The sequence below is a fragment of the Lathyrus oleraceus genome, chromosome 1 (genome assembly GCF_024323335.1).
Source record: "Lathyrus oleraceus cultivar Zhongwan6 chromosome 1, CAAS_Psat_ZW6_1.0, whole genome shotgun sequence".
NCBI classification, from domain to species: domain Eukaryota; kingdom Viridiplantae; phylum Streptophyta; class Magnoliopsida; order Fabales; family Fabaceae; genus Lathyrus; species Lathyrus oleraceus.
This window is the reverse complement of record NC_066579.1, coordinates 44,315,521-44,336,659: the sequence shown is the minus strand read 5'-3', so window position 1 is coordinate 44,336,659 and position 21,139 is coordinate 44,315,521. Positions and strand designations below refer to the sequence as shown.

Sequence of the window (21,139 nt, the reverse complement as noted above, 5' to 3'; positions counted from 1 at the left end):
AAAAGAAGTGGACTTGTAATTTTCCCTAGGTGGGAAAAAATGGTGCTTGTTCCCCCTCTTCCCTTCCCTTTTCCTTTTTGATACAAAAGCTCTGTTTTGCCCCTCTTTAAACGATTCTAGTGCATTATTGAAGAACATATCCAATGTATGAGGTGTTATGAGGGGAAGCTCTTATATATGTGGCACACTGCAGCAGAACCCCACCTTAAATAACTTGAGAGTCATTCGACATGCAAATAAGCCTTCACTAGGGAATGGGAAGACTTAATGTAGAGGATGGTGTTTCTGTGTGTGCAGTTAAAAATGACATTATGGGGGAATTGATTCCTTATTCATGACCGATTGCCCATCTCCATTATCAACTTCTTTTTCATCTGTTTCTGAATCACTTTATAGCAATAATAGATATGCCATTCCAATATTCATATCCAACCATACAACTAATTAACTTCAATCCTTTCTTTCTCTTATTGTTTCTTATGCATGTACACAATTTAGGTAAAATCTCTTCCAACTTAATCAGAAATTCAAAGTTCAAATGTAATCTTAGACATACAACATTATTAAATTCTCTTGAATGAGAATTTTATTGTTTATTGTGATCCTCCCGACTTGAGATATTAATTTCTATCCAGTTGCACGCGCAAAATATCAGGTAAATTTTTTTAAAAAGAGTTTTTATTTTCAACTCGAGACATTAATCTTTACCGTTACATACAAAGAGTATTCAATTTATCGGAAAAGAAAAATAAGTATATCAATTATAAAAAGAATTAGGGGTGGTAAACAGGCATACCCGCCCCGTTTAGGCCCGTCCCGTAAAAGTCCGTAAAAAAACGGGACGGGATGGTACGGTCATAGTTGAGGATGTGAGCCTAAAATTTAGGTCCGTCCCGCAAAAAAATGAGAGCGAGACGGGGAAAGCCCGCGGGCCCTGCACTTTTTAAACCTAAAAATATAAAAATTTATACGTGCCTGCAAAAACCTACGAAAAACGGGGCAGGACGGACACATTAGAGGGTGAAAGGCTAAATCATTGACCCGTCTCGCTCTAAAGTAGGAAAAACAGACAATATCCAACGGATCGGACCAGTTTTATCATCCCTAAAAAAGCCGAAACATTTGAAACTCCTATAAAGAATACAAGCATGGCTAGCAAACTTTCTTTAATTGCTTTAACTTGTTTCTTATTTGGTTTTATTTAGTAAAGTGTGAAAAAAATAATTTAGAATAAAGATCGCGGCGAGTCGACGCGGTTAAGAATTGATATATGAACTTGGTCGTCTACTTTTAAGATTATATACAGCACCACTTTGGTAAAGAAATCCTTTGAATAATGCAAAATCCTAAAATATTGGGCATGCAAACTAGATATCGCAACCTTCAATTCCACTAAACGACAAAAGACACATGTCACATTTTTAACACACTTACATATATTAAAATATTATTATTTTGTTTGCCAAAAGAAAATATAATAAAATTGTATTATAGGAACATTGAACATTGCACTATCACAATTTAGTATTTGAAATTCGGACTATCTCAAAATTTAGTAAATAATATGTTTCGATTACAAAATTTAGATTCACCCATTTGTTATCCGATAGATATGTGTGGAGATTAAAATCTTGATTCATCCTATCTTATGCATATACGCACAATACACAACTAATACATTTGTAAGAATTTGTTTGAATATCAAAATCTCAATTCACCTCATTGTTATCACATACACAAAATTGTCGCATACACAATAGATTATCAGATACACAAAACACATAACATAACTTAACATATATTTAAAATAACATTAACATGATTTAGATGTAAATATTAACTCGACATTTCATCACCATAAGATGACTCATGACGTTTCACCGTCTTTAGAATATTGTTGGTTGATCTCACGAATATCACATTTATTGGAGAAGTGACTTCAAACACAAGAGGGTGAATTGTGATATTTAAAATTCATAATTAATTTTATACTTTTCTCGATTAAGATCATATTAGTAATTTTGGTTAAGTGAATTGAAGCGGAAATAAAATAAAGAAAGTAAATTGAAATAAAATAAAATAATAGGATTAAAGAGATTGCCCCAAAGATTTATACAGGTTTGACCGAACGTTGACCTAGTCTTGTTCCCAAGAGGTCTTCTTGAGAGTTTTAGTATAAATTTTGAGCTTTTGAAGGTTATGCTCACGAAACTTAATACAATATGATCTTTACAGGCTTATCCCCAACAAATGACATATTTTACCCCAGACTAACTTAACGAACCGTTTAGATATTTATGACTTACCTCAATAACCAAAACAAACACTACAACAAACAAGACCTTAGACAGCGCTTTAAAGCGCTGTCTAAACCTCCGCTGCTAAAGGTTTAGACAGCGCTTTTTTAAATCTTAAAAGCGCTGTCTAAGCCCCCCCCCCTTAGACAGCGCTTTGGCCAAAAGCGCTTTATAAGACCCTCTTATTTTAAATTTTTTAGGTATACCTTAGACAGCACTTTTGAAAAGCGCTGTCTAAGCCCCACCCCCTTAGACAGCGCTTTGGCCAAAAGCGCTTTCTAAGACCCTCCTATTTTAAATTTTTTAGGTATACCTTAGACAACGCTTTTCAAAAAGCGCTGTCTAAGCCCCCCCCCCCTTAGACAGCGCTTTTTACAAAAGCGCTGTCTAAGGTATACGAAAATTTTTGAAGCTTTTATTTTAAACCACATTTTTTCCAGGTTTATAAACCAGAATTTCTACCTGTTTTCAACCAGATTTTGACAGACAATTATCACATTTTATATATGCCATTTTGGCCTTTTTTCTACCAATTTTTGGCTAACAAATATATATATATATACCAATTCAAACCAATTTTGCCTTAAATGTATCAAAATATATACAAATTTATGTACACATTTACAAGTCATAACATATACTACAAATGTACACATTAATTACACAAATTTATGAACAAACATTGAGCTTTATCATGATAGTATGGTGACGACAAATACAGCTGACAATGTATCAACATTTACATATCCAACCCAGCTACAAATTCAAAAATAACACTACAGTTCACTTATCAGAGCAATAAAGTTCATCCTATTTCAATACCAGCCGCGACGCAACGCGCTATGGCCGTTACGAAGCCCCTTGAATTGCAGCTGCAGGTTGTTGCATCGCTATATCCTGATTCTGTCTAGCAGCATATCCATGGCCTCCGTATCCGTGACCACCGTAACCTTGCCCGCCATAATGGTTTCCATTCGAATCATTATTCCTCCACTGTCAGATTCCAACAAATTAAATTAGAGAACTATTTCAATTCATAATAGAAAATAAATAACAAACTATCAGTAACGGCGGAATACATAGATGCATTGATCATGCCTGTAATGCTTATAATAAAAAAGGCCGATTACGAATAAATTGAGTTCGTAGAAGAAGAAAATATAACTCACATGCTTATTTCCCGGACTGCGACCCCAAGAAAGACGCACGGTCTGCTTCCCGATCACTGTTCCATTCAATCCCTGAATAGCTTCCTCAACATTCTTTCTGTTACAGAAAGAGCAGAAGGCATTAAAACGTGGCGTATATAGAAAGCGAGGCGAAAATAAGACACTACTGATGATATTGGCAATGCCACAAGTGTTACCTGTCAGCAAGTTGAACAAAGCCACATCCTTTACCGATTGGAATTTTCACGGAGACAACATCGCCATATTGCAAAAACGATTGTCTGAGATCCTCATCGCTGATTTCAGAATCAAGCCCTCCAACAAATATCTGCAACAGATTTTCATTACTGAGATATCAAAAAATGTAGATATGAAGATACCGAGAACTACAAAAGCAGACTCACAGTTGTGTTGTTAGAATCCCCTTCAGATTGGGAGCCTTGGGCCACAGCACCATTAGCAGAGTGACCACCGCCAGCCAACACTACAGCTAGTTAAGATAGAAAAAAGTCAGCTATTTTAATTTCTAATTTGAAGCACAATACGTGCTTTTACTACGTTCCAGCGGTAACTCTCGTGTTATAAACGTAAAAAAGGAATTTGGAAATATATACAATAAACAAAGTTGACATTTAGATACCGAACGGTATATATATATCATGAAATGGGCAAGGAGCAGAAACAAAGTTGTGTGAAATTGAAAATTCTGCGATAAGCAACTGTTAAATATGCAAAAGAAGTTGTCCATTAATGCGTATATATTTAAGCATCAACAAGTTACTTACAATTTAATTATCATACATGTAAATATTCAAACTTTAACCAACATTAAAAAAAAAACCACAAGTTGTTCTTTGGCTCAAGTACACTTCAAATAAACAATCATAAGAATAGCAGTGTTATTTGGTTTAATCTATCAATGACAATTCTCTTCCAAAGCAATAATTTCTACAGATATTGAGAAACAACCACAAGTTGAAAATATTTTATACTGGTCTTACATTTCAACTAAATCATAAAACTCAAACTAAATTTGAAAATTTTGGAATTTATTTAGGAGCCAACCATGTCTTAAGAGGATTTACAGTAAGGAATATTAGATTATTAGTCCTTCAAGCTTCTATACTTTGTAAAAGTGAATGATTTCACACTGAAGAAAACTATATTTATACATGTCTATCGTCAAATGCAACTTTACAATTACACATACCCCTGTTACGACGAGCCGTTGCATTATCTGATTTGGAAGACCCTGTTTGTTTAGAACTCTCAAGCCAATTCCACCATCTAATGATACATTCACTGCCAATTATAAACAGAAATTGGAAGGGAAAATTAGATATTGAAAATGTAATGTTAAACCAAGAAAAAATTAACGACACAAAGGTCGTAAAAAAATCTAACATAATGAAAATAGAATAGAAGGATAAAATCAATAGGCACCCTACCTGTGAAAACAGTGAAAGCAAGACATTAACTTCATAAAAGGCAAGGTTTCACTTTGGTGTTCTTCTGTCACCAATGGGAATAAGCACAATGGACAATCACCATCAGGATGATTCATATCTGAGAGTTTCTCTACAGCTTCCTTCAAATACATTCCAATAACCAATTATCAATCATTATTGCACAAAAAAACATTATTTGACGAGCTATATTCATTTTTCAGGTTCCACGACTTCAATCCCTATCCAAAGTTTTAGTCAAAACTATACAGCAAAAGATTACGTATCACAACAGAAACATAAAAGCAGGAAGATGCACAAAGTGACCATAAATAAATGAGTTTGCAGTCTCACAAGATTAAGCAGTTTTCAATGGTTGATATTCTTCATTTAAGTTTTTTATAAATTCCTAAAGTAACCATAAATTTACCTAATAAACTCAGATACGTCAATCCAAACAGACTCTAATCCTGAGTATAGAATATAAGATTATCTACAAATAGTAACATAGAGATATGAAGTAAAATTATGAATAATACTATTCTATAAAAAAAAATGCACCTCCATCATAAATAAAACAATAAGTTGATTGATTACCTCACAAAGAGCTACGAGCATTAATCCAGGGGAAAGCTCGTTGGCTTTAGTTTGAATATGATTCAATAAATGCTTTTGTCTATGTTGATCCAAACCCTTGCAATCCACAATAGCAACAGAAGGAGGTTCTTTTGGATACTAAAAAAAACACATAAGCTTTTGTTGCTTCTACTGATTTATAAACAGATAATTGAATTCAACAATCATAGTATAATAACCTTAATCTACTGAAACATACCTGTGGAGTTGCATGTACCTCAAGAACAATTTCTACAAACTGCAAAGAAATTTATTTTAAAAAATGGGGGGATTAATTAATGAATAATTGAATTAGAATTATGAAAAGTTAAAAAAAATGAAATTAGGGGTTTGAAGAAAAATTGGGAACCTGGTGAGAATAGCAGTTAATGCATAGTGAGGGTTGAGGTATATGTGGAAGCATTGAAAAATGTGACTAACTATGGTTAAAGCTGAAACATGACAGAGAAGAGATCATTGAGAAATGATGGTGTTTATAGTACTTTCTCATTTTCTTGTGCAAGCAGTAACATAACATAAAAGTAATATATCTGAGTCTTTGTCTTACTCCTTTTTAGAAATTGCTATACTGTGTAGTGTACTCTATTTAACCTCACAGTCACAAGGATTAGAAAACCGTCTGCAACAGCAAAAACTACGGTATCGCAACTTCGCAACATCTATACCGACCAAAATCCTAAAAGTTTTTCTGTGACGCAACCTCACAACACTACTCAACATATTAACAACATCATAATAATGTAATTATAATTATAACTAAACTATGTTTAGTGATCTATTGCAATGAAGGAGTTGAAGATAATTATACCTGCAAATGAGATTTAACATGTGATAGAGTTAGATCCTTTACATCCATAAGCTCAAGAACTGATTTTGGTGTAGCTCCTAAAAATTCAAAACAAATGCACGTTAATATAAATAATCCATATTTGAAATCAAAGTGAAAAAACAAATGCACCTTAAAATTTGAAATCATGATAATAAGCAAACTAAATGTTTTCAAAAATGGATTATTATTCGTTATCTGGCTCTCATAATATAACTGTCATTAGGTTCCACGGCTTATTAGCAAGATACAAAAATAAATTTAGTCTACAAAAACACCTTACAATTTAGTTATTGGTTTCATAAGTGAAGTGGTGAGGAAAGTGTTGTCTTGATGTCAAAAACAAATTATCAACCCGGGTAATAGCAATTTCAGCACCAATATGTATTACTGGGGCCGCCCTATGACATTGCATCTGACATTCTAATTCCACCACAATTCAAAGACATTCATGCAAGTTGCCATTAAATAAATTCCATAAGAACTCACAAGTCCAGCACCAGCTTTATCTCTTAAAAAAGCTGCATCATGGTACCGCTCTTCTTTTATGGCTCTCTGCAAGATTAGAAAATATACAGACATAATTAAATTATATACAATATAGTGAAAAAGTAACTCACAAAAATCAGCTAACAGCATAACACCCATTTGTCAAAATCCCTACTTTGAGAAGAGATATCACTTTTCCAACACTGTCATTGTTAGATGCAACTGCAATCGCCACCTGAAGCCTAGAAGCTTCTTCATAATCCTCCACGTATACAGCATGCCGTAACTGAGACTGTTGAGCACAAAAAAGGCCAAGCAACTATTTAAATTATAAACAGGTTTGAAGAAATCCTACTGAAGTATTGCATGAGAATCCACATTGACATAAAACATCAAGAACTCAGCTCACCATTAAAAACTTGACAAAAACCAATTTCAAGGCTATGTCATTTACTAGTCACTTACTGTTTGTTCGTGTTAACTGAAAGCAAATTGTTTCTGATTTTGAATACTTTTAAGTCATTACAAAACCAAAGCGAACTGCTAACAAGTTATTTACAAAGCAATTAACTACTTGATTGATTTTAAGAACACATCTAACTTGGCAAACCGAAAACTTTGATATTGAAGAACGTGAAGTCAATTGATCAACAGAATTATCAAAACTTTGGATAAAGAACGAATGAGTATTTTAAAGAGTAGTACAGTGTCATAAACAAATGAATAAAAGAGGCTATAGTTGTGAGATACAACAACAGTAAGTTTGGGGTTTTGCTCAGGAGTTTCTACACATGATACTTCCTCATAAGTGAGAAAGAAATCAAATCTTCCAAGATAAACATTATTTCGCACCAAAATCAATAAATTCAAAATTCAACATTAATTAACATCTATTGATTCACGATAAGCACAAAAAACAGAACGAAATCGAGGGAAAACCTTGAGGATGATGACAATACGTTCCTGGTCATCAACCTCATCGAAATGCTGACGCCACTGATTCCAATCCCAATCTTCATCGTTAACATCACCGCGGTCTTCATCGGCAGTGCGGCCTTTCATGAGCGCGTTGAAGTAGGATTCGAATTGCTTCATAGCGCCGGTGACGAATTCGTGGAGCATCGAATCCCATCGGCGGTCGTTATTGTTTGTGTTGTTGTGGTTGCCGTCGGAGACGGAGTTGAGACAGAGGCATAAAGGTTGGGAAGGGAAGTGGAGAAGTGAGGGTCGTTTGAGAGGGAAGGTAACAGGGAGGTTTTGCTTCGGGAAAGTGAGGTTCGGAGAAGAGATACTCGAAATGGAAGCCATGTGGTTCGGGGTGTGAGAAGGAGAGAGAAAATAAAATTTGAGAAAATGTTAAGAAATGTGTTTATTAGTGATGTAGCTGAATGCAATGGTGCAACGAGACAGCGCTTTCCAAAAGCGCTTTCTAAACCCCCCCTTAGACAGCGCTTTTGGTTTTAATTTTTTTTTTAATTTAAAGACTTTAGACAGCGCTTTATCAAAAGCGCTGACTAAGGTCTATATTTAAAAGCGCTTTCTAAAAGCGCTGTCTAAGACCCCCCCTTAGACAGCGCTTTCATTATTTTTTTGGAACATTTTCCGTGTTTTATTTTAATTTTAACCTTAGACAGCGCTTTCTTTTAAAAGCGCTGTCTAAGATGCGCTGTTAAAAGTCATTTTTGGCGTAGTGAAAGCTTTTTCCGGCAAAGCTTAAGAAACCAACCACAAATATTTTATGACAGGTTTATCTCTCAGACCAAACTCGGTCTTTTAAGAGTATCACACTCTTAATAATATAGACGACTAGCACACCCATTTTATTTTATTTTTCACAAGCAAAAATTCACTTACAAGCACTAAGGCAATATCGAGTGAAAATAAATATTTCTTAAAAAGAGAAATTAGAGTGATAAATTCCAAAGAAATGGTAAAACGTTGAAAAGTGATGTATTGTCAAGAGGAGGAGGCGTACCTCCCTTGTATAGTAGTTAGAAAAACTAAAAATGGAAATAATCCATGGGCCAAATTAATGAGTCAATCGATTGTCATAATGTTCCAATTGATTGACCAACTCATTTGTAATCGATTAGCAAGCTCAACTAGGAAAATTTGCATATAAAGTCATTACAAGTCATTAATGTGATGTCCTTATTATTATTATTATTTTAATTGATTAGCAATCTTCCAATGGATTTGCTTAATGCTCCAATCGATTGACTAACTTAGAAAAGTTTTGTCAATCAATTGATGACACTTACGAATCTATTGGTTAGTTCAAAAATATTTTGGAAAAAGGTTTGGACAACTTTTTAATCACTTGGCTTGACTTATAACAAGGTACCTTATAGAGGTGGATAGGAGTAGTCCAGAGTAAGGAGTGAAAAATATGATCTAAGATTTTATTTCTCTCCATGGAAGGTACCATCCAACTTTCAAATTAACTAGTATGTAAGTTTTGGAGAACTTCTTCCCCTTGATTCTTTCTCGAGTAGAACTCAAAATTCTTTGAATCTTTTTAAACCAAAAGTGAATTTTGTTTTCTACTTCTTTCTTGCTCAGATTTCTCCAAGTGATAATTATTTCCCCTAAGGAGTGTTTTCGACAATCTCTTTTCATTCTCCTTGGGCCTTAGATTAATTTTGGGGTTTACGCGTATTGCATTTCGCACCCATTTGCTCCAAAGGAACTTAAAACTCAACCACAAGTTAGTTGGAAGTAAATTTAATTGACTTGGCGATTAATAAATCACTTACTAGAGAATATATCAAAGTTTTCCAAAATTTGAATCTCTATTAAGTGTACTATCTCAAAATCTCAATGTAACTTGAGAAATTTCTCTGTTTGAGGGAAAGACAAGCCATTGTCGATTTTCCTTCTCTATGAATCGTTTGATATTAGAGTTGGTCCAACTATGGGACTGATAAATCTACTACAACTTATCATCTTATCCTTCTAATATATTTCATGATTGTAGTCGTAGAATAATATATCAATGTTAACACCTAAGATAGTACAAGATATTCTCCCATCTTTCAAATTTAATATTGCTAAGGGAATGGTGAGATGTAATTCCCTTAGAAATATCTTCATCAACATTTGAATGGCATGGTCCTCCATTCTTAAATGTTGATTCTCTAATCCGACTTCTTCAACTTGAGTCTATACATTTGGACTTCGAACTTCCTCTTGTCTTTGATATATTTTTGTCCCTTGGTCATCATCTTCCAAGGATTTTTTTTCCTAAGGATGCCAAAATTTAAAGATCCAATGATTTTATCTTGTTGTTATTATACGAAGAGATTTCTTGTCTCGTAGGAATGGAACAATAGAGTATATTTATTTCCTGAGTTATGTCACTTGAAGAGAAATTATCAGTATCTACATCATAACTTGGCTTTTCTACCTTTGGCACCTTATCTTTTTGGGTCCTTTGATGTTAGTGGAATACATAATATGATCAAACATCTTTCTATTTTTACGTTCATAATGTTCTTTATAAAATTATGAAGGAGGATGTCCTTCTTTGATTTCATGATTTAATAAAACCAGAATATGGCAATATGGTCGTCTTTGTTGCAGTAATTACATTTTAGAGTTTTGCATTTAGATGTTGATTTGGAATTTCAAATATTGTTAAAGCTTTTACTATTGTTCTTATGTTCATAACCAAGAGCAACCTTATTGTAAGACGCCCTTTGGTTTAGTAACAAAAGATTCAAGTCGTATGTCCCTTTAGTGAATTTATCAAGTGTGTTTTAAAGGTCATCAATTTTATTTTTCAAAATGTCACATTGGTCACACTTGATAAATTCGTCTAAGGCTTTATGAGATATGGAAGAGTTTTTAATTAGATCATATTGTCTACCTCTAAGACTTTATGTTTCTTCCAATAGGTTTTTATTTTTCAATTCAAGGGAAGAGATATTGTCTTTGGAGGTACAGGTGATTTGTTCTAATTTACTCATTTCTTTTGTTAGCTTCTTACAAATGTGAAATAAATCTTGATTGGAAAAGTGAGAGGTTACCTAACCGTCTTGATGATTTCTGTGAGACAGAGGTCTGCTTCTTCTTTATTTGAAGATTCCATATCATTGTTATCTCAATAGGGGTGGCAAACGGGCATACCCGCCCCGTTTAGGCTCGCCCCGCAAAAGCCCACAAAAAAACGGGGCGGGGCGGGGCGGTCATAGTTGAGGATGCGAGCCTAAAACTTAGACCCGCCCCGCAAAAAAGTGAGGGCGGGGCGGGAAAAGCCCGCGGGCACTGCACTCTTTAAGCCTAAAAATGCAAAAATTTATATAAATACACGTGCCCACAAAAGCCCGCGAAAAAAACTGGGCGGGGCGGGGCGAACACATTTGAGGGTGAGGGCCTAAATCCTTGGCCCGCCCCGCACAAAAATGCGGGCAAAACGGGCATGCCCAGCGGGCCGAGCCCGTTTTTCCACCCCTATATCTCAAGATATGTGCTCTCTTTTTGGATTTCTTGAACTTTCTTTGATTTTCGTTTCTTCCCGGGTTTTGAGTGTAGTTTTGTCTTATATTCCATTTGTCTCCACATTGATGAGATGTAGTAATGGACGATGAAATTTCTTCACTCTGCTTATGGAGTCTTAAAGTTTGTTTTTCGTGCCTTAGAAACTCCTTGAATTTTTGAAACATGAGCTTCACGAATTTATTAATCTTACTTTGATAGCCTTCATCTTCTGACTCCATATATTCGGTGTTAGTAACTTTAAGTGTGATAATTTTCTTAATTTTCTTATCATCTTCTTCATTTTCGACAAGTATTTTTTTAATTATATCTTGTGTTCCTACAATTTTCAAAAACACGCGTGTGTGTGTGTGTGCGTGTGTGTGTGTCCATAGCCGTTAAATCGATAGATTCAAAAATCATAATGACTTTGAAGGATATCTCACATTTATTTTTGCGGTTTCACAGTGAGAAACTCACAAAAACTCATCAAGACCGAGAGCAGTAGTAATGACAGCTTTCGCCTTCAAACTGCACTACACATTTTCTTTATCATCTAGGTTTGTGTTCTACAACACAATTTACTTTGTGCGTAGGAACACAACCTTCCAAATACAACGATGCATCCCTTATATGAAAATTTTCATTTTCTCTTTCCACAAACTATATCATTCTCCACTAAAGAATGAGATTTGATTAATGAATAACTTGAAGTTATTTTTCCTCCTGAGACGATTAATCTTTAACATGAGTTAGACTCTGATGTCACTTATTGGACAAATGACTTCAAGCACAAGAAAGGGTTGAAATTTTGTACTTTCCTCTATTAAGATCATATTAGTAATTTTTCTTTAGTGAATTAGAGAGGAAATAAAATAAAGAAATTAAATTATAGAAATTAAAAGGATAGAGTTAGAGATATTGCACCAGAGACTTATATAGTTTTGGCCGAATGTTAGTCTAGTCTTGTCCCAAGAGATCTTCTTGAGAGTTTGACTATAAATTTTGAGCTTTTGAAGGTTATGCCCACGAACCTTAATACAATCTGATCTTGATATTTTTACAGGCTTATCCCCTAACCAATGACAAATTTACTCCAGGCTAAGCTAACGAACCGTTTAGAGGTTTATGGCTTATATTAATAACCAAAACAAAGCTTTTTATGAAAAAGCTTAAGAAATCAACCACATATATTTTATGACAGGTTTATCTCACGAACCAAACTCGATCTCTTAAGAGTATCACACTCTTAAGAATTTAAATGAGCAACACAACCACTTACAACAAATTCTTTCTCACAAGCAAAAATTCACTTATAAGCACTAAGGCAATATCAAGTGAAAAGAAATGTTTTCTAGAGAGAGAGAGAGAAGAGAGATAAATTCGAAAGAAATGGTAAAACATTGGAAAGTGGTGTCTTGTGAAGAGGGTGTGTGCCTCATTTATATAGTAGTTAGAAAAATATATAAAAAATAGTCCATGGAACAAATTAATGAGCTAATTGATTGATATTATGCTACAATCGATTGACCAACTCATTTTGTAATCGATTAGCAAGCCCAACTAGGAAAGTTTTGATATAGAGATGTTACAAATGATCAATGTACTCTTCTTATCTGTTAGTAGAATAGCAGAAAGTGGAATTGGAAAATTCTGTATTCCAGATTTCGTGTCTTTACAAGAATACAATTTTGGGATTTATACAATTCAGTATTAGCTTACTTAGGTATGTAAATCTCCTATAATAAAGCTATAATAAATCTATAATAAAACTGTAATCTCCTATAATTAATCTATATCAAATAATATCCCTATAATATCTCTTAACACCCTCCCTCAAACTCTAGTTGGTATGGTGGATGCCAACTGGAGTTTGCTTAATAAATCTTTGAAGCGCATCGGATTATGAGTTTTGGTGAAGGTATCAGCCGGTTGGTCCACAGAAGGAATAGAAATCAACTGTATGGTGCCATTAGTAACATGATGGCGTACAAGGTGACAATCAATTTCAATGTGTTTTGTGCGCTCATGAAAGACATCATTATGGGAAATCTGGATAGCACTTCTATTATCACAATGAAGCATAGTAGCAGAAGATTGTGTAACGCCCATATCGTTTAACAACCATCGTAACCAAAGTAACTCAGCAGTAGCATCAGCAAGAGCGCGATATTCAGATTCTGTGCTTGATCGGGCAACAACTGTTTGCTTTTTGCTACGCCAGGAAAGAAGAGAATTTCCTAAGAAGAAACGATACCTTGTTGTTGAGCGACGATCAGTAGGGTCACCTGCCCAATCTGCATCAGAGTATCCAGATAGGACCAAGGATGAATTAGCAGAGAAGCGTAAACCATGAAAAATAGTACCTTTAACATAGCGAATGATACATAGAACTGCAGAGAAATGAGATGACTGAGGGGCAGCCATAAATTGACTGACTTTATGGACAACATATGCAATATCAGGGCGAGTGACAGTTAGGTAAACAAGACTACCAACAAGTTCTCGATACAAGGCGGCATCTTCAAGAGGAATGCCGTCAAGTGGTGTGAGTTTGAAGTTGACTTCCAATGGTGTCAATTCAGTCGTGCAGTCTGTGATTCCTGCTCGAGAAAGCAAGTCAGAAGCATATTTGGCCTGGGAAAGATAATAGCCTTCTGAGTCTTGGGAAACTTCAAGCCCCAAAAAATAACTAAGGGAACCAAGGTCTTTCATTTTGAAATGTTGACTGAGATATTGTTGTAAAGCTGAGATTCCAGTCTTGTCATCTCCGGTTATGATCATATCATCTACATAAAGAAGCAGAATTACAATACCACTATCACTTCTTCGAGTGAATAGAGCAGAGTCATGTGGACTAGAGAGAAAACCAAATTGTGTTAAAGTAGAACCGAACTTGGCAAACCAGGCTCTAGGAGCTTGTTTCAACCCATATAATACTTTTTGAAGTTTACAGACCTTATGGGGAGAATGATATCCTGGATGGGGGTGCATATATACTTCCTCTGTCAAATCACCGTGAAGGAAGGCATTTTTGACATCCATTTGAAAAAGCTTCAATTTACGAACTGCAGCAATGGACAAGAGGCTACGAACATATGTTATTCGAGCTACCAGAGCAAATGTCTCTTCATAGTCTATACCATACTCTTGAGTGTACCCTTTGGATACTAGGCGAGCTTTATAATGTTCTACAGTTCCATCAGAGCGAGTTTTAATTTTGTAGATCCATTTGCATCCAATAGGAATCTTATCTGCAGGAAGATCAACTAATTCCCAAGTATTTGTCTTTTCTAATGCTTGAATTTCTTCAGCCATAGCTTGCTGCCAAATGGGGTTAGTACTGGCCTCTCAATAAGAAGAAGGCTCATGAAGAGTTTTAATAGCAGAGTAACAATGGTAATCATTAAGACGAGTAGGTGGATTACTTAATCGGGTGGAATGGCGAGATGCAGGTACAATATCAACATCCGGAACAGGTTCAGTAGGAGCAGGTGAGGGCGGACGAGTATTGAGCTCAACATCTGGAACAAGTTCATTAGGAGCATGTGAGGGAAGAGGAGTATTGAGGTCATTAGAGTTATCTTCATTAGAACTTGGAAACAACTCAACTGAGGGATCAGTGAAATAAAATGAGTCAGTGTCAAGGGAATGATGAAATGTAGAAAGAGAGGAGAACATTGTGTTTTCCCAAAAGGTAACATGACGTGAGATGCGTAATCTGTTAGAGATTGGATCCCAACAGCGATATCCTTTGTGTTCTGTGCCATAGCCAAGAAAGCAACACAAGCGAGCACGTGGTTGTAATTTTGTGTGCTCATGAGGCTGCAAGAGAACAAAACAGACACATCCAAAAGGTTTAAGAATGGAGTATTCAGGAGACTTACCAAATAGTTTTTCAAAAGGAGATAAGTTTTGAAGATTTATCGTGGGAAGCCGATTAATTGTATAGACAACATTAAGAGTTGCTTCCCCCAAAACTTTTCTGAACACGATGTGACGGTGTTTTCGTTCAGCCCGACCATTTTGTTGGGAGGTGTGAGGGCATGAACGTTGAACCACGGTGCCTTGCTGACTGAGAAACTGAAGCAATGAAGATTCACGGTATTCCATCGCATTGTCTGTGCGAAGAATCTTAATAGCACAAGAAAATTGTGTTTTAACCATACGAGCAAAAGAAATATAAGTTTGAGGTAATTCAGAGCGATTTTTCAAAAAATATATCCATGTAAACCGAGAAAAATCGTCAATAAACAATACAAAATAACAAAAACCATTTATTGAAGAAACAGGAGAAGGCCCCCAAATATCTGAATGAATTAAATCAAAAGGACTATCTGAAATAGAAACACTACGATTAAATGATAATGCAGGTTGTTTTGCAAGTTTACAATGTAAACAATCAAAAGACTCAAACTTTGTGGATCCTAATAATCCACGAGATATTAGAGGTTGAATTTTGCATGCTGAGGCGTGACCAAGTCGAAGATGCCATTGATGAATTGGAGAATTCATAGTAGCAGCAGAGATATGATCTTTAGGAAGGTGAAGAGATTGTAGCTCAAATAACCGACCCACCCTGCGACCCGTCCCAATGATCTGCTTCGTTTGTGGATCCTGTACCTGAACACCAGAGGGGGAAAAATAAACATTCAGTCCTTGTTCACACAATTGACCAATGGAAATAAGATTGAGTTTCAAGTTAGGAATGTAATATGTGTCAGGAAGGGTGAGATTTAAGGTGGATACATGACCGGTATGAGTTATGTTCATTGTATTGCCACTGGCTGTGTGGATTGGTGGTAGAGATGAAACAAGTGTTGCAGCAAGTAATAATTTAATATCAGTGGTCATATGATTACTACATGCAGAATCAAAAAACCAACGAGAATTACCGGAAGTAGCAGACATGGAAGTAGAGGTATTGGAAGACATAACCTGTTTGATTAAAGCTTCAATATCACTCATAGTAATGGTCGTCGAACCTTTAGTGGCAGCAGCAGAGATGGAGGAAGATCCAGACTTTGGAACATTCTTGGATTTGGTGAAGCCACGATTTTGTTTTGGAGGTCGCGTGGGACAATGTTCAAGAATGTGACCGATACCATGGCAGTACCTACACTCTATAGTAGGACAGTTAGCAAATATATGACCGGTGCGATTGTAATTCTTACATGGATGATGATTCGATTTCTGATGTGAGAATCGAGTAGTTGCAAGAGCAGCATCTATTTGAGGAGTTGTGTCTAGGTTCAGACGTGTTTCTTCAAAAATGATTTCTTGAATAGCAGTGTCCAATGATGGAAGCGGATTTCGATGTAGCAGTGAGGCTCGTACGGCTTTATATTCGGGACGAAGAGCCATAAGGACTTGAATAAGATGAAGGTGGTCTTCACTGATTTTGGCCAGAGATATTTGGTGCCAAATTGGTTGGATTTGAGCAAGAAATTCATTCACTGATTGACCAGGTTCTTGCTTGGTATTGTGAAGTGTGGTCCATAACTGATAATACTGTGCAAGTCCAGTTGTTTGATAGCGGTTTTTCAAGAATTCCCAAATTTCTTTTGCAGTATCGTAGTTATTAAACTGAATGTGAATAGACGGTACAGACGTGTTACGCAGCCACGTGATGATCTGATGATTCTTACTATCCCAATCTTCAAGGCGGTCCGCAAATTTTATAGCAGATTCATCTTCGCCTTGAGTTGGCTTGACGACATCGCCGGTGACTATGCGCCAAAGCTTGCGTCCGATCAGAAAACTCTTCATTCCTTGGACCCAGAGATTGTAGTTTGGTCCGGTCAAGGTTGTTGTAATGGGTTTAACAATATCAGTTTTCTCCATGATGCAGAGATGAACAGATGAACAAGATAATGGAGGACTGAGTTTGTACAGATCTGCAAGTAGATATACTGATGTTGCAGAAAAGAGAGAAAAAAAATTTTAGGGATCGATGACCTATGCTCTGTATACCATGTTAGTAGAATAACAGAAAGTGGAATTGGAAAATTTTGTATTCCATATTTCGTGTCTTTACAAGAATACAATTTTGGGATTTATACAATTCAGTATTAGCTTACTTAGGTATGTAAATCTCCTATAATAAATCTATAATAAAACTGTAATCTCCTATAATTAATCTATATCAAATAATATCCCTATAATATCTCTTAACATTATCATTTGTTTAATCTATTAACACTTTTTCAATCTATTGGCTTACTGCTCAAATCATTTGGCTGGCCCAGAAACGTTTTGCCAAACGATTGGCACAACTTACAAATTAATGAGTTTATTCAAAAATATTTTGGAAAAGGTTTGGACATCGTTTTAATAAATTGGCTTGTCATAGAAAATAAATTTCAAGGTAAAACATTTGAAAATATATTTTAGGTGTGTGAGAGTTTCCTTAGTACTTTTAAGATATTTCCTTATTTTTACAATACTCGGTTCACTCAGACAGACATGCACGATTTAGAGAGCTTGCACACTTTATCCAAGGCTTTCAAGATTACTTGATGGATTTCTCCTGATCATATAAGCACTTTAATATTGAGGTGATTTTTGTTGATCAGGCATGAAATGTTTCTCTAGTTAGGTCACCATCATCAAGGTTGAAAGCTATTGCCACCGACTTTAATTATCGTTGTTTTCATCAAAATACCAAAGAGGATCTTTAGTGGGATTGTCAACTTTATACGTGAAATCCACTACGCCAAAAACTGGAATAGACAGCGCACCTTAGAGGACGCTTTATTACAAAAGCGCTCTCTAAAGTGAAGCGAAAAAATAAGGAGCAATAGACAGCGCACTTTAGAGGGCGCTTTTGTAATAAAGCGCCCTCTAAGGTGAAGCGAAAAAATAAGGAGGAGATAGAGGGACAACAATACATGGCGCTTTTTAGAAAGCGCCCTCTAAGGTTACCCTTAGAGGGCGCTTTTAAAAAAGCGCTGTTATAAGTCCATGTGCATTTCCAGTTTATAAAGCGCTTCTGGAAAGCCTTAAGAGCGCTTTCATAAGCGCCCTCTTAGGCCCCCTTTAGAGGGCGCTTTTTTTCCACAAGCGCCCTCTAAGGTCCCCTTTAGTAAACATTAAAATTATAACATACTGCGCGTTTTGTTATTTCACTCTCTGTTATTTTCGTTCTTTTTCACGTTAGGGTTCTCACTACTACGATTTTCGCTACTTCTAAGGCGTTCTCCTTCCACCTCTGTTAGATCTACGACGTTTCCTCCTTCTACCAATCAAAGGTACACGATGCAGCTTATGAGTGTATTTATTCTAGCATACATTATTACTTGCACTATTGCTTTGTTTTAGCTTTGCCCCATTTCAGTTTTATGTTATTGTTGTCTATGCTACGTTTGTTTCGACCTGTAAAGTTTCAATATTCATAGTCATTTAAATAGTTTGGGTTTATTAGGCAATTGACGGTTGGTTTTTAAATTGCTGAATTTGATATCGCTATGAATCACATTCAAAGACTGTTGTTAGGGTTCGGTTATGGTTGCATTATAGAGACATTAGAAACCTTTGATTTCGCGGCTTAGATTGTAGTTTAACAACATTTTGTAAAACCCTAAAAAAGTTTCAAATTTTTGACTATTCAGGCAACAATATCTAAAACACCTTCTACCAATCAAAGGTACACTATGCAGCTTATGAGTGTATTTATTCTAGCATACATAGCGTAGCTAGTAACTTAAGAAGTTTAGGTATGGATGTTATTTGATAGAGTAAATGGAGACATGAATGCCCTGCACAGAGACTAACTCAATAAAGCGAAATTGTTTTGTCTCATCCCATTTTTGGTTTCTCTTCTGAAATTGTTTTTTGTTTATTCTAATTAGTAATGGATAATACATGGATGTCTTCCAATCGATTGTCGAGAGAGTACGAGAATGGGGTATCAGAATTCGTTAAGTTTGCCGTTGCGCACGCCGAAGACCCCAATAGAATGATATGTCCTTGCTTAGGTTGTTGTTATGGGAAACGGGTTGACGCAGTTCAGTTGACATCGCATCTAATGAGGCATGGAATTGATCGAAGTTATACATGTTGGAATTTGCATGGTGAGAAAAGTAACGAGAATGTTGAACCGGGGGATAGTACGACCTATGCCTCAAACTATAGTGGCGCAGATACATACGATTGTGATCGAGTTGAAGAGATTGCAGAAGCACTTGAAGGAGATCTTAAGGATTGTCCCGAAATGTTTGAGAGGTTGGTCTATAGTTCTTTTTTCCAACAAAGTAATTGATGAAAACACTGGAGATCAAGGTGATATTGATGTTGAGATTGAATCGTTTACCAGAAATGATCAAGATGAGAATATTATATCAAATGATTCATATATTAGAAATGATCATAATGAGGGTATTTGGATCAATCCAACCGTCCATGTTGTTAAGAGACATGTAGAACATATTCCAACCAAGAAAAGAAAGAGAACTTAGTGAAAAAGGTACAGGTCAAATGATTTTAATTGTTTTCTTTATTACAGGTAAAATGGCTTTTATGATTTTAATTGTTTTTATATTTGTCATCTGATTTTAATTGTTTTCTTTATTACAGGTAAAATGGCTATTATGAAGTCAATCATTCGTGCAAGGGGCAAGGGATACTTGAAAGTATCAATTGATATTTGTTTAGATGGAGATGTTCCATTGTCGTCAAGCCTCATTCGCGTAGATGGTGATGCTGGATATTTGAAAGTATCCCTCTACGACAATGGAACATGTCCATCTAAACAAATATCAATTCTACCTTCAAAAGATAAGGAACCAAAAATATAAGGGGATTACGCAGCAAATCGAGTCAGTTGCATAAAAAAAAAGGTATAAACACAATTATATGATATTTATGCATAGAAAATGTTAATTCTTGATCTTATACTTCACCTAACTAATTTTATGATATTTTAGGTTCATGCTATTGATATTGAACAAAAAGAGGTTGTTGCTAAGAAGACTGCGGCTAGCAAAAAAAACATATATCTCAGAGATGCTTTTGCTACTTAGTTTTATTTCTTTTTAAGTTATGAATTGGTTGTATATTTAGAATCTTTAGAAGTTAAACGATTATATATCAGTGGATTGTTGTATATGTATGGATTGTTGTATATAAGGCTTGTTGAATGCAATGTGTGAAAAAGGGCTTCAAATTATACAGTTTTGGGTGTACTGCTTCAATATACAGGTTGTCTAAAATAAATAAAAAAATATAGCGCTTTTTAAAAAAAAAAATTTAAATAACCACCCACTTTAGAGGGCGCTTTCCAAAATAAGCGCCCTCTAAACCCTTTAAATTTCCACTTTAGAGGGCGCTTTCCAGTAAAAGCGCCCTCTAAACCCTTAAAAGTTTCCACTTTAGAGGGCGTTTTCCAGTAAAAGCGCCCTCTAAACCCTTAAAAGTTTCCACTTTAGAGGGCGCTTTCTTTAAAAAGCGCCCTCTAAAGTGGCCCTTAAAGGGCTTAAAGAGCCACTTTAGAGAGCGCTTTCACCAGGAAAAAAGCGCTGTCTTTACCTATGGCAGCGCCAGATTAGAGGGCGCTTTAAAGCGCTGTTATAGGCCAAAAAAAGCGCCATCTTTTCCCTTATTTGGCGTAGTGATCACATGGATCCACAACATCCACCACTATTGGACCCTAGGTTCAGTAACAATGAAATGCACTCCACATAACAGTTACACCTACATCCATCTTCAGCTTAAACTCATTGAACTTAATCTTCCCTTCATTATCAACTATGGGCGAACGATACTCGAGTTTACCATTCCTAGATTATTGGTATAATGTAAAAT

The 21,139-nt window shown here is 35.7% G+C and overlaps 2 long non-coding RNA genes across 3 annotated transcripts; both read right to left on the bottom strand.

Annotated features, from left to right (window-relative positions):
- Nucleotides 1–3,054: 3,054 nt before the first annotated feature.
- On the bottom strand, nt 3,055–4,000 carry LOC127095642 (uncharacterized). The gene is made up of 4 exons (XR_007792679.1): nt 3,871–4,000; nt 3,664–3,794; nt 3,467–3,563; nt 3,055–3,290 (listed from the first exon to the last, which is right to left on the bottom strand). It is a non-coding gene; the product is annotated as an uncharacterized LOC127095642 (long non-coding RNA).
- Nucleotides 4,001–6,146: 2,146 nt separating this feature from the next.
- Nucleotides 6,147–7,081, bottom strand: LOC127095491 (uncharacterized). Of its 2 annotated transcripts, none has more exons than XR_007792672.1 (3): nt 7,038–7,081; nt 6,657–6,928; nt 6,147–6,432 (listed from the first exon to the last, which is right to left on the bottom strand). It is a non-coding gene; the product is annotated as an uncharacterized LOC127095491 (long non-coding RNA). The 2 variants fall into 2 exon arrangements; XR_007792671.1 differs by having other exon boundaries at nt 6,863–6,928.
- Between the last annotated feature and the right edge of the window lie 14,058 nt (nt 7,082–21,139).